The sequence below is a fragment of the Natrix helvetica genome (genome assembly GCF_964273705.1).
Source record: "Natrix helvetica genome assembly, chromosome: 2".
Taxonomy (NCBI): Eukaryota; Metazoa; Chordata; class Lepidosauria; order Squamata; family Natricidae; genus Natrix; species Natrix helvetica.
In genome coordinates, this window is record NC_138552.1 from 108,159,690 (window position 1) to 108,173,514 (window position 13,825).

Sequence of the window (13,825 nt, forward strand, 5' to 3'; positions counted from 1 at the left end):
CTCCACTGAGGAAACTTCTCCGGTCGCGCCCAAGCTAGTGGAGTGCTGGCAAGCGCCGTCTCATCACCAGGGAGACAGTCAGTGAGGTGACCCGCGTGGTTGCTCAGATCACACGGACGCAGCCCGACCGGAGAAGTTTCTCTTCTCAGAAATGTCTTCTCGGGCTGCGTCCGTGTGATCCGAGTAACCACGTGGTTCACCTCACTGACTGTCTCCCTGGCAATGGGATGGCGCTTGCCGACGCTCCACCAGCTCGGGCGCGACCGGAGAAGTTTCCTCAGTGGAGCTCCTGAAAGGGACAGCAGGCTGCCACCGCTCCACTGAGAAGACATTTATGAGAAGAGAAACTTCTCCGGTCGTGCCCAAGCTGGTGAAGTGCTAGAAGGGAGTGGGGTGTGGGGAAGGAGGAGAAAGTACAAAAAGGAGAAAGAAAGGGAGAAAGAGGAGGTGGGGGATAGTGGAATCCTTGGTGCTTTCTGAGCTTGGTGGTTTTCTTACAGACATTTCATTACCAAACTAGGTAACCTCATCAGTGCTAGAAGGGAGTGGGGTTGTGGGGAAAGGAGGAGGAGGAGAAGTCGAAGGACAAAAAGGAAAAAGATAAGGAGGAAGAGGACTGTGGGGTCCTTTGGTGTTCTCTGAACTTGGCTGGCAAGCCACTCCCACCCGGTCACATGGCCGGCAAGCCACTCCCACAAAGGAGGCCACACCCACAGAGTAGGTTCCAAAAATTTTTGAAACCCACCACTGATATTATTAAACAATATCCATTGATATTTCCCTGTTGTTATTATAATTGGCTAAAAATCATTTACTATTTATATCCCACTTTCTCTCGTCAAACCCAAAAAACATTACACCTTTATTACAAGACCTAAATAAAAGTTTGTTAATAAGATTTATAGGTCTTTTTCCCCGATCACAATTTGCAATTTATATCCAAATTTCTTTTACTAGTTTGCCGGTAACATATATATATCATTAAGCTATATCCATTATCATTTCATTATTGTTATTATAGTTAATTATTTGTTGATGAATAAACATTTAATAACAATCTAAAACAATCTAAGAATTGCTAAATTCCTACTTATTGCTCAACCAAAATTAACTAATTTTTTATTATCAATTTTCATTGTCAACCTGTATCTTTCCAGTAACAAAACAGTCTTATCTCTTTTGCCAATTGTGGTGTCAGTCTTCTTTTTATCTCCTTTATAAGGTTTTTATAGACTTCTCTCCGCACTTTGTTGCTTGAAAGATCTCTCAGGTAATCTCATTGCCCTCCAGTTGTTATTAAAGTTAGCTTGTCTTTGGTTGTCAATCGTGCTTCTGAAAAATTTTCACTTCTTAAATCCATCATCATTACCCTTTCTTCTTCTTCTGTATCTTGGAATCTGGGGTAGAGCTCCAGTTCATCAAATTCCCTCTTCCATGTTCCCTTCATTCCACTTTCACCCACATTTGCTCCATTAATAAATTCATCTGTTGTCTTGTCTTTATCTTCTATGTCTTCATTCTCCTCTTTAATTTTTGGTGCTCCAACCACTTCATCTTTTGCTGTGAGAAACACTAGTTTTTTCAACTTCTTCTCAATTCTCCCATATCCTTCCAATAGATTTTGAATTCCAGCCAAAATATTTTGGAATTTTAAGGTTTCCTCATGTGAATATTGATCCATGTTTCCAAAAAAGAAGAAGGAAAAAAAAAACTAGTAACCACTGCCACTCTAGCCTTCCAAGCCTCTTCTATTTTTTAATTTTAGGTTGACTTAAGCACAAGTTCTTTTGTGCTCTTCAAAAGAGAAGGGTTCTGGTTTTTTCCCCCTTTCTCTCCCCTGCCAAAATAGTTCTCAAAAGCACTTAAAAATAATTTGTGCCCTTGGCTCTTTATCAGTTTGTGTAAACAAATTGCAAACCCTTCAGCTACAAAGTCAGTAAGATCAAAGAGGAAAAAAGAAGAGATACATTGCTTCAAAAACTCCAGCCTCTGACCTCTGAGTGGCAGTGTTGCTACTTTTCACTTTCTAATATTTATCTCTGGCTTATAGGAAACAAAGTTCTTTAATAAAATTTAATAACAAGTAATAGGAAGAATTGTTAAAATAAAAAGGAAGGTTTTAGTCCAGAAGTCAAAAAATAAGTAACAAAGAGCAGAAGAAAAAAATTAATCCGTTCACTTTAAGAGGAGAAACGAAAAACGTTGCGAGCACTTCAATCCACAAAATATAGTTACAAAGAAAAAAAAAAGCTTTCCAAAGCAATCCAGTATAAGTTAATTTCGCCGCTTAATTCTTTTGCTTAAGAATTTGCTTAATTTGGCTTTTAAAAAACATTTCTTTGGGCAGAAATAGAAAAAAAATCTCACCAGATGGACTCACTTTCTCTTTTCACTTCCTTCCTTCCGGAGCCGTCCCAACTTCATCAGCCTGGGGCTGCCTGTTTACCACCGGCTTGAAGAGCTTCCCTTGGGTCAATCAGGGACTTTGCGATGTCCCTGAGACCAGGCTTCCTATTCCTGTTCACCATCTCTACAGGACGGTTTAGGACCAAATGGACCATCCAGCGGCAAAAGTGTCAATGGCGGTCTTGGAGTGTCGAGACCGCATGTTGTATCATCGCGACGTTGGATCCTCCTCCATCATGGTACAGTTTTATTGGAATGTTGTAGAATTGTTGTAAAACTTGGCCACATGACTGCAAAGGACTGTAAATGTGGCTATGTTATTGAACACCCAAATTGTTGTCACATGACTACCCTTTTTTCAGGTAGGTCATAACTTGAACAGTCAGTAACAGTCCTAAGTGGAGTACTACTTATAATGTTAATTCAGATGTTTCTGTAAGAACATTTAGAGTCTAAGCAGTGTCCTGCTGGATAGGATTCCCAAGCCTGCAATTCAGCAATCTATTTGTCAAAATGGCCAACTATCTCCACAAGGAAGCCAACTAGTTTCCCAGCAAATGATGTTCAAAGGCAGTTTGACTGCCATCAAAGTTTATAATCATTGATTCCCATGGGCTGGGGTGAATTCATTGGAAACTAAGTATGTAGCTATTGGGTGAACTCCTTCTAGGCAGCCTAGAGAGTCCCTCTGGTTCAACTCAAAGAATCATCTCGGAGAAAACTTCTGCAAAATGTTCTGATGCTAAAACAATTTAGGTACCTTACAACTCCAGATGAGGCTGTAAATTCACAGAATCCTTCAATCTATCAGCTCTTTCTGTTCATCTAGCTCAAATGTTTCCATTCTGATTTCCGTGCTCATGTGATTTCCTGTTCTCACATCTGCATTTTGTTGCAGTTACACCTTATATTAACATAGACACAGTTGGCCCAGTCAGAGAAGACTCTATTGCCACAAATGAGCCTCCTTTTGGTTTTTGCCCTCTTGTCCTTATCTGGTAAGAGATTTACTGCCATTATTTAAATCACTGTTCTTTCAATTAGTAGAATCCGGGAGTCTTTTCCTTGCCACATTTTAACATTTAAAATAAATGACAGCCATGCCCCAAGTGATGTTAAAAAGGAGTACAATAGAAAAATATTAACTAAGATATTCATGACTTTGTTATCTCCAGTTTCTGAAAAATAGTTGAAGATCTGAAAGTAGTAAAGGCCTTCAAAAGAAAACTCTGATAACTTAACTAGTGAAGTCTCAGTGATGGTACTACTCATGTGCATCATGAAGACCAATAACTTAAACAACGTCCTTCCCTCTTTTTACTAAGTTGTTTACTTAATTCTTTAACTAACTTGTTAAGCTGAGTTGTGAATTTACAAATGCCTGAGTTACTCATAAAAAAAATTGAAGGGATAAAAGCACTGAAAAATTCTGACACACACACACACACACAAATTTGCCACAATGTCACAAAAATAATTAGCTGTTAGTATTGCTTAATTCACAACTTTAAGAAATAGATCTCATTTTCAAAGCTGTCACTTTTCCTTATTTAAAATAAATTTTATTATATCTCCGCAATTGAGTCCATTAACTATTAATTAATTATGGATTTTTGTAGCTGCTGCTATTGTTCAACTGCCAGATGTGATCATTATGGAAGGAGATGCAACCACACTGACTTGTTCTCAGGTTCAAACCAGGCATACATTTATGTCCTGGTACAAGCAAGAGAAGAGGAGAGAAGCCCATTCTCAGTTCCAGCTGGTGGTTTTAACATCTGAAGGTTCTCAAGGACAATCTGCCATTGAGGAAGCCTTTAAAAAACGCTTCAAGACATCAGGGATGAAGTCATATGCCTTGCCTCTGTCTCTGGAGAATGCCCAGCTGGAAGACACAGGCACCTATTTCTGTGCTTCTCAAGAGCACACAGCCAAGCAAATGCTGAGGAAGCCAAGCCAAAACCTCTTCACAGGAATTCCCCCCCCCCCCCAGGGCAGATCCTTCCCAATAACTGACACCGGGTGGAAGCCATGAGCTATTCATTATATTATAGAAACAGTACTCACTTAGATGAGCTAGAGCTGGCTTATGCTTGCACTGGTGGGTCAGAATTGCATTATATTGTCTAAGAGTAGAGTCTGTTCAGTGGTGATACCCAATTATACATCTTTCCTTTTAATTAACAGCTGCAGTTGTGATTCTGCAACCATGTCACTGCGTTATTTTGTTTGCCAGCTGTGCTTAAACTTTAAGACATATGGTAGACTGATCTGACTCTTATCATTAAGCTCACTACGCATGTCCACATTTAGTTTTAACTTTCTGTTCACTGTAGGCAGGAACACTGCCAAAATGTAATCATTAGCTAGTAAGTTTTGTTTTCATTTTCTTTACAATGAAGTGTGTTTCTTAGAATATATCTCAGGTTTATTTTTCTTAATTATGAAGTATACTTCAAGGAAAAAACACAGTGCATCCCTCATTCGATACAATTACCCCAGGAGGGGAACAGGGCTGAATTTCCACCCTGATACGAGGCATATTCAGAGGTATAACCACTTGGAGACAGACTGCCATTGTAACTTGTATTTCTATTATTTTACGCTTAATTTTTTATTTCTTAATTTATTTTTTTATTTTTTTATTTCAGATAAACATTCAAAGGCAGAGTAGCCAATAGATAGATAGATAGATGGATGGAGGGATGGAGGGAGGGATGGAGGGATGAAGGAATAAATGGATGGATGAATAGATAGATAGATAGATAAGAGCTTCAGCAGTGTCCTGACCCTCTGACTAAAAGTCTGTATCTTAAGGTGGCCAACCAGGGAGTGCATAGTCTCCTAGCAGATGGGAGGCAGTTAGACTGTCATCAATGCTAAATGCCATTGATCCCCATGAATTGGTCCAGCCCTTTTACGAAACCAGGTAAGTTGTTAGCCAGCACTATATTTTGAAATTTACTATCCTATTTACAAAAGTAGTTTGTTCATTGACACCAATCATTCTTTTTCTCACATTCAAAAACCTAAAAGTAGGCGTGTTTGTATCCCCAAACACACATTCCCTTCCCCTTTCCAGCAGGAGGAGAAAGAAGAAGGGGGAAAAAATCAACTGGAGGTATGCTTGGAAGGGATGGAATGAAAAAAGGATTTACAAAAACAGATGAAGGAAGGGTTAGTGTTTGTTTGAGTAGTGATCTGTATCAGTGGTGGGTTTCCTCAGTAGGATACCAAGCACACAGAAGTACATGAAAGGGTGATTTGTTCTCTGTACTAAAAAAGGCTTGGAAACATATGCACTTGCAGCATAGAGATAAATCCCCCCCCCAAAGTCCAGCAACTTTGCCTTACAACATTTCAAAATCAAAATCGCATGCAAGACAGTAGTCAGGTGGAGTCTGAACATCAGAGCTTGTAGCAGAACTTGGTTGAGGTTCAAGATGCATGACTCAAGGTAAAGAGTGTGAGTTAATGGGTGGTTTTGTCAGAGAGCTTGTGCTTGCTACTCCATTTTAATAAAAGCAGCTTTAGTGTATGGCATTTAGAAAGGTGAGATGCCTTCTGTGCAAGCAGCCTCGTAGGGCATCTTTGCTCTACTCTTTGCAGCTTACCAAATTCTTGCACTAAGGAAGGAGTCAATTTTGTGCTATCTCCAGAGAGCAATGACATTTTTGTCTACTGCCCAGACCTAGAAGTTCATCTGATGGGCTCTGGAGCTCCTTTGACTCTGAATCTGAGCCCACCATGATAGCTGATGGCACCAATTATATCTTTTGACTCCAAACCAGCCATGTGAGCCTGGCTTTTGTCCATTTCAAAACTGCAGGCACCACTTCCAAAAATCTTGGTAAGAAAACTACAGCATCTTGCCAGGAATCAAGACCAACCCCCTCCTCCCCCAAAGTGGTTATCCAGTCCATTTAGGAGAAAGGTCTACTGCCTTCCTATTTATTCATATCTCTTTTTTAAGACAGTGTAACATTTGATACAGAAGATGCAGATGGTCCAAGTTTAAATACTCATATCACCAATTCACTTGTGGCTTTAGGCCAAATAATTTCTTCTCACACTGAGAAGAACAATTTTATACCACAACTCAACAACCTTTAATGAATGCTGTGGTGGGATGAAGTCAGGAAAGCATTCCATGAATGATGTGTTTTTCAGTTTTGAAAGCTATGAGATTTGGGCATTAACAGAGAAGTAACTACATTTTTGACCGAGATTTATATGAGAAACTGAGGTTTGGGAGTTATTGTTATACGGAGATGGGAGGACATGTTTGATTGGAAATCTAGGGCTGAATAAAGGATTAACATTTTGAATCAGTTTACTTGCAATGAGTATTTTAAAGATTTTGAGAGGATATATTTTGTATATAACTTAGTTGAATCATTTACTTGGCAATATAATTAAAATGTGAATTGTTAAACAATATGGGCAGATACTTTAGCAGTATGGGCATACAAGGATGTTTGAGAATTTTTTTTAAAAAAAATATTGCAGTAAACAAATGTTGGGCTGCCATTTATTATATCTTTCTGATGCCACTTTCCTTCCCAAGCGATGCTGCTTTGAACACTTTCCTTTGAGAGTTTTCTTTTGGTTTTCCTTTTCCTTGCAGTAACCATCCTGTTCTCATATCTGCATCTGGTGGCACTATGTCAGCCCAACAAGACAGACCAGACTAAGAAACAACAGCATAGAAATCAGGACTACTTTTATTGGGACAGTTCTAGTTACAGGATCAAGTTGTTTTCTTGGGCTGGGCTCAAGCTCCATTTATCTTATATGCTTTTCTAGCAGCTCTTCCTCCTGTTCTTCAAGGTCATTCCCTATGTCCTCTACACACTGGGCCCTTGGTGAGTGTCCAGGATGTTAGCTAATCTGTACTCTCGGACAAATGTCTGCTTAGCCTTGAGATGATTGTTTCCTGTCTGCCATGTCTAAACTGGTGAGCATAACTAGGAGAGCTAAATATATCCTTTGACCTTACATAGACATTTTTACCAGATTCTTTAACATTTTTTCCAGTAGAGTGCAATGTTGTAAAAATAGACACTATATGGATCTACAACTGTTAAATTTCATGGGAAATCACATACCTCCAATGCTGTTTCCTGACCTCATTTTTCAAACATTAAAGTGGCAGACATATTACTGTATGTGGACAGGTTTTCTCACTCTACTCCATAGTTAAGGGCAAGGTGATTCAAATGAGAACACGGTATGAAGGAGTAAGATTAATTATATAGCTTTGATTTAAAGCAATTCCTGCTCCAACATTGCTGCCTTTGTGAATGGTATGGTCTGGTGTTTATGGATTGGATAACTGGGTAATCAAACTGGTATTATCTAGTCTGACTGGATATTTGTCTCCATCATCTCTCTAGCAAAGATTGCAAGGAACTTCTGCCACATGCACTGAACAACAATAAAAACAACTAGATGTCAGCATTCCAAATATCATCCAGAATTAAATCAGAGTTCAAGACATAATTTAATAAGACAGACATGTTGGTACATATGTGGAAACCTGACTCTAAAAGCTTCCTGGGTTTCCACCCAGTTGAAAGTTCATGATCTTGTCCCCACACCCACAAATCCATCACATGGTCCAATCTTCTTCTGCCACGCTGGCATTTCCACCCATCTAGTTCCAGTCAGATGCAGAGGTGCAAAGACAAAGAATGATCTTGGGCTTCTAGAAAGGAATGTTCTATTATGACAACAACAGATTCTACAATTCCACTCTTTGCTATTCCCCCTCCCAATTACTACACTAATGAAGCAGCATAGTAAAATAATAGAGTGTGTCGCAGGCCAAAGATCCTAAAAGGAATATAGCTGCAGGCCTGACAGGCGGCCTCTCCTCAGAAGAAAAATGTTTACTGTAAAGAGAATAACATAAAAATTAATATAACACCATTAATCACTCCCCCCCCCCCCCGGGGGGACCCTTTGTCTTATCAGGAAACTTCTCATGGAATTGTTTTACTAACTTATCCGCTTTTAGGTCCCAACTTTTCACCCAAGTAGCTTTGGACAAAGGGTACCCCTTCCAATGCATTAAATACTGTAAGCGACCCCTTTACAGCCTGGAATCTAAGATTTTTTTCACCTCATAATGTGTTTTCCCTTCTACCACTACAGGAGGAGGGGGAGCTTGGATGGATGGTCTTATGCTGGACCCAATTACTGGTTTCAACAAGCTACAATGAAATACTGGGTAAATTTTCCCTAGAATTCTGGGTAGACTGAGTCGAACTGTAACTGGGTTAATTATCTTCTCTATTGGGAGTGGACTTAGAAATTTTGGGCCCAATTTCTTACTAGGCATTCTTAATCTTATGTATTTGGTAGATACAAAAACTTTGTCCCCCACACGAAAGGGGGGTTGGAGCGAGGGGTGTTTATCAGCTTGTTCTTGTAAGCTTCTGCCACATCTGCTAGAGCTTTCTTCATATTTTCCCATCCTTTCTTTAGTGTGTCCATCCATTCATTCAGAGACATGGAGGAGGGAGGTTCTCTAGGTAGCTCAGGCATGGGAACAAATTCCATGCCACTGGTAATCTGGAAAGGAGTTAATCCAGTGCTGCTGTGGATCGCATTGTTGTACACCACTTTGGCAAAGGGTAGCAAGTCTGAGCAGTTATCTTGCTGATAGTCCACGTAACACCGGATGTATTGTTCCACCATCACATTGGCCCTCTCTGCTGTACTGTTCGTGCTGGGATAAAACACTGAATTCAGTTCTTGTATGGACCCAATGGATCTCAGGAACTCTCTCCAGAACTTGGCAGTGAAATGAACTCCGCCGTCTGAAATAATCCTTTTGGGTACCCCGTGCAGGCGATAAATGTGTTTTGCAAACATTTTGGCTAATTCTTTGCAGATGGCAACCCTGAACAAGCGATGAAATGTGCCTGCTAGGAAAACAAATCAATAACTGTCCAAATTACTTTATTCCCATTGCTATCTGGGAGCTCGACGATAAAGTCCATTGCGATCTCTTCCCATGGTCGGCTATGGTTGGCCACTCGTTGTAGTAGTCCAGGGCCTTCCCCGGCCATGTTTTCATCATGGCAAGTAGCACAACTTTTTACATAATCTTCCACCTCCGATCTCATCTTTGGCCACCAAAATTGACACCTGGTGAGGTGGAGCGTTTTTAGGAATCCAAAGTGGCCTCCTAGTTTCGCATCATGGCTTCACTGTAGGACTTCCAGTCTCAACCCTGCAGGGACGTACAGTTTGGACCCCTTCCAGGCTAAGCCACCACTCATCGTTAGGATGTCCTTGTTATTGTTGAACCACGGGTCTTCTGGGAGTGCTGCTTTGAACTCTGTTGTCAGCTTATCCTGGCTTCGAGTGGTGCCTGGGCCACCTGTTGGTGGGAGGAAGAAATGATGGGTTGAACAACTTCTTCCTTCTTACTGTCATACTGCGGTTTTCTCGACAAAGCATCTGCCAACAAGTTCTTCCCTGCAGGGATGTGTTTAATTCCAAATTTAAACCTTTGGAAATATTGTGCCCAGTGAACTTGTTTGGGGGATAGTCTTTGATGGGCGTGGATAGCTTCGACGTTTTTATGATCAGTCCAGACCTCGAACGGCATACCCCCCCCTTCCAGGAGATGTCTCCACGTGACAAGCCTCCATCTGATAGCAAACGCTTCTTTCTCCCAAATGGCCCACCTTCTTTCAGTAGTGGTGAGCTTCTTGGAGATGTAAGTGCACGGCAAGAGGTGGCCCTCTCTATTCTTTTGTAGTAGCACTGCAGCTATTGCTACATCACTGGCATCCATCTGGATTATGAATGGTTGCTTGGGGTTGGGGTCTTGCAATATGGGCTCTTGGGCAAAGAGCCATTTGAATTTCTCAAAGGCTTTTTGACAGTCCATTGTCCATTTCAGGGGTTTGTTTGTTTTTGGCTTTGTTGGGGAAGGCCCCGTTTTTAATAGCTCAGTCAATAGGAGGGCAATTTCCACAAAAGTCGGAATGAACTGCCTGTAGAAATTGGCAAACTGTAGTTGTCTGCGAGTGCTTGGAGGTTTCCAGTCTAATACAGCTTTCACTTTTCCTGGATCCATTTCTATCCCCTCGTTGGAAATGTGATAACCTAAGTAATCTAGTGAGGTCTTGTGAAACTCACACTTCGACAACTTTGCATATAGCTTGGTGGCCAAAAGTTTTTTCAGGACTTGCCGTACCAGCTTCATGTGTTCTTCTAGGGTTTCAGAGAAGATCAAGATGTCATCTAGATAAACAATAACTCCACAGTAAAGGTGGTCATGTAGCACCTCATTTATGTACTGCATGAAGACTGCGGGTGCTCCTTGTAGCTCAAATGGCATGACGTTGTACTGAAAACTGCCAAGGTGGGTGTTAAAAGCGGTCTTCCATTCATCTCCCTCTCTGATACGCCTCTCTCAAGTCCAGCTTGGTGAAGATCTTGCCTTTTGCCAAGTGGTTCAACATATCTTTCATGAGGGGAAGAGGATAAGTATTTTTTTTTTGCATACCACATTCAAGGCTCACAGATCAACACAGAAACGAACCCCACCATCTTTCTTTACTCTGAAGAGCACTGTGGCTGCTACTTTCGACTGCCCTGGTTCAATAAAGCACCATTTTAAATTGACGTTGATGTAGTTCCTCAATTCAACCATCTCTTTGGAAGTCATGGAGTACATTTTTGGCTTTGGTAAAGTAGCCCCAGGTTTGAAGGCTATTTCAAATGGTGAGGGGGAAGATAGTTGCAATCTTCCTCACTGAACACCCCCGCTAAGTCCCAGTAGTCTTTTGGTACTTGTTGGATCCCTGGGGGTTTGGTGTCTGCTGCAGGTGCTGCAGGTTCCGGACGGTCTGGGCTTTTGGGTTCCATCGTTCCTGGGTGGCTTTTGGCTCCACCGGTGTTAACGGCCCAAAGCCGATAATCAATTTTCTAATGCCATCTACCCACTTTATTGTCGGCGCCCACTTGTCCAGCCATGCAAATCGCAAGATAATTGATTCCTGCATTCTTGGAGCTACGATGAATCTGAGGAATTCATAGTGGGCTAGCTGACCCGGTTGTCCCTAGTCCCTTCAGTCCAGCTTACCTGCTGCCTCGTCACCTGCCTGCTCCCTGCTGCATCCATCGCATCGGAGAGCTGCTTTTTCTGCCTGCTGGTAAGTGACCCGGGTTTTTTTTCTTTTATGCTTTTAATGTTTTTTTAAAAGAATATTTTATTTATTGTGTATAGAATTTTTTAAAATCATTTTATTTAAGAGTATAGAGTTTTTTAAAATGGTTTATTTCAATTTATTGTGTGTAGATTCTTTTTTTAAATTGTCTTAGACTATTTAAAAAAAGATTCTATCAAAAATAAATTAAAATAAACCATTTTAAAAAACTCTATACTCAATACGTTTAAATGCATTGTGTATAGAATATTTTTAAATGGTTTTATTGTAATTTACTGTGTGTCAAAGTGGCTGCTTTTCTATGGGCAGGCCAGGTTGGTGCAAGGCAGCTTTGTCAGATTTTGTGTGTTTCTGTGTGATACCTGGTTGTTTAGGTAATTGTGAGGTGGTTGTTGGTTTTGTGAGCTTCCTGGCACTGTCCTTTATAATTTCCCACAATGCCTTGATGGTTTTTATTCCAGTGGCTTTGTCTTTCCTATCCTTAGGGTTAGGGAAAAAAACTGGTTTCATCTGCAGTTTTTTGGGGGGAAATTGTCATTTTTTTGTGCTTTCCTGGCACTGTCATAGTTTGTGGGTGTGTAATGTCCCACAGTTATCTACACATTAATAATGATCAAGTACTAATATTTCCTTATACATTTCAGTGACCTTTCCTTATATAATTGGTGTTTTCTTTCATACTTTTAGATTTCTAATTTCTGTTTCTGTTACTTAGCAATTGCTAAAACAAATCCTTCTTGATTTTAATTGTCAATTTATTTATTCCTGCACATTGCAATATTTATTCATTTTCATATCTCTGCTTTTCCACTGTTGTGCAAACACAATTCCAGCAGCTGCTAACATGTGTAAAATTACATATGTATTATATTCCCTTTCAAATAGCCAACAAAATATTTCTGGTTTTAAATCCATATCTTGCTTTACCATTGCTTCTAACCACTAACTCTTGAATAGCTACTTGGACTTACCTAAGTACTGAACCTAATTCATATATTCCTGTTTTTTTGAACTGAGAACTAAATTTCAGAAAAAGAAATCTGTATTGCTCTGTGAATCTACCTATGACATTCATTCTTGATCTAACTTCTTGGATGAAAGACTATATCTTTCTTGTTTGTTCCTGAAAAGACTGTACATTGTTGGGTGAAAACAGAGGTCCCTTCTGTTACCTGTAGTGTAGTCCTCAGCTTACAACCACAATTGAGTCCAATATTGTTTTATTTCTTCTGCAGTTAGTATTATTTAACAGGATGAAGAGGCAACAGAGTATGACCACTAGGACAGTCATCTTTTTTATGTAAGTAGCTGTTTTATTGCTTTGTGTCCTTATTTCATCCTTAATATAGTAGTGGAAGCAATTGAAGTCTTCCTTTCTGTATCTCTTTGTGCAGGCCATTCATTGGAGCAAGGTGGTCAGTGGGTGACTTCAACACACAAAAGGAGAGTAAACTTCCTTTTCTATTATTTTGTGTGCTTGTTTCATCCTAATGCAGTGCATGCGATTAAAGTCTTCCTTTCTGTGTCTCTTTGTGCAGGTTGATGGAGCAAGGTGGTGAGGTGGTGGTGTGCAGGAGACCGGCAAGGCAGTAATCTTCCCTCTGTAAGAGCTGTCTTTATTGTTTTGTGTGCTTGTTTCATCCTAATGCAGTACATGCAATGGAAGAGTTCATTTCTGTGTCTCTTCTTTGTGCAGGTCATTCATTGGAGTCAGTGATACTGAAGACTGGCAAGGACAGTCATCTTCCTTCTCTAAGTAGCTCTTTTATTGTTTTGTGTACTTATTTTAATCTTATTGTAGTTTATCCATTGGGGCAAAGAATTCAGTGACATTGTCTTGGCCACTCCACCCAGTCACATGGGTGGCAAGCCACTTCCATCGGTCACATGGGCAGCAAGTCACTCCCACCTGGTCACATGGGTGGCAAGCCACTCCCACAATGCAGGCCACACTTACAGAAGAGGTTCCAAAAATTTTGAAACCCACCACTGCTTTGGCCCTAAGGACCAAATCTTTCTTGCCAAACACTCCTCAAAAGAGAGCTTTTTATTCAATCCCATGTGGTCTTTTATATTATTACCAAACATAGATTCCAATGATTTGCCCTTCAGAGAACATTTCAGCAAAACTTTAAGAATACAGATATGAACAATTGTCAAATGCCTCTTAGCCATTAGACAGGGATTGAAACAGCAATATTTTCCATTAGGATCTGTGAGTTGTAACA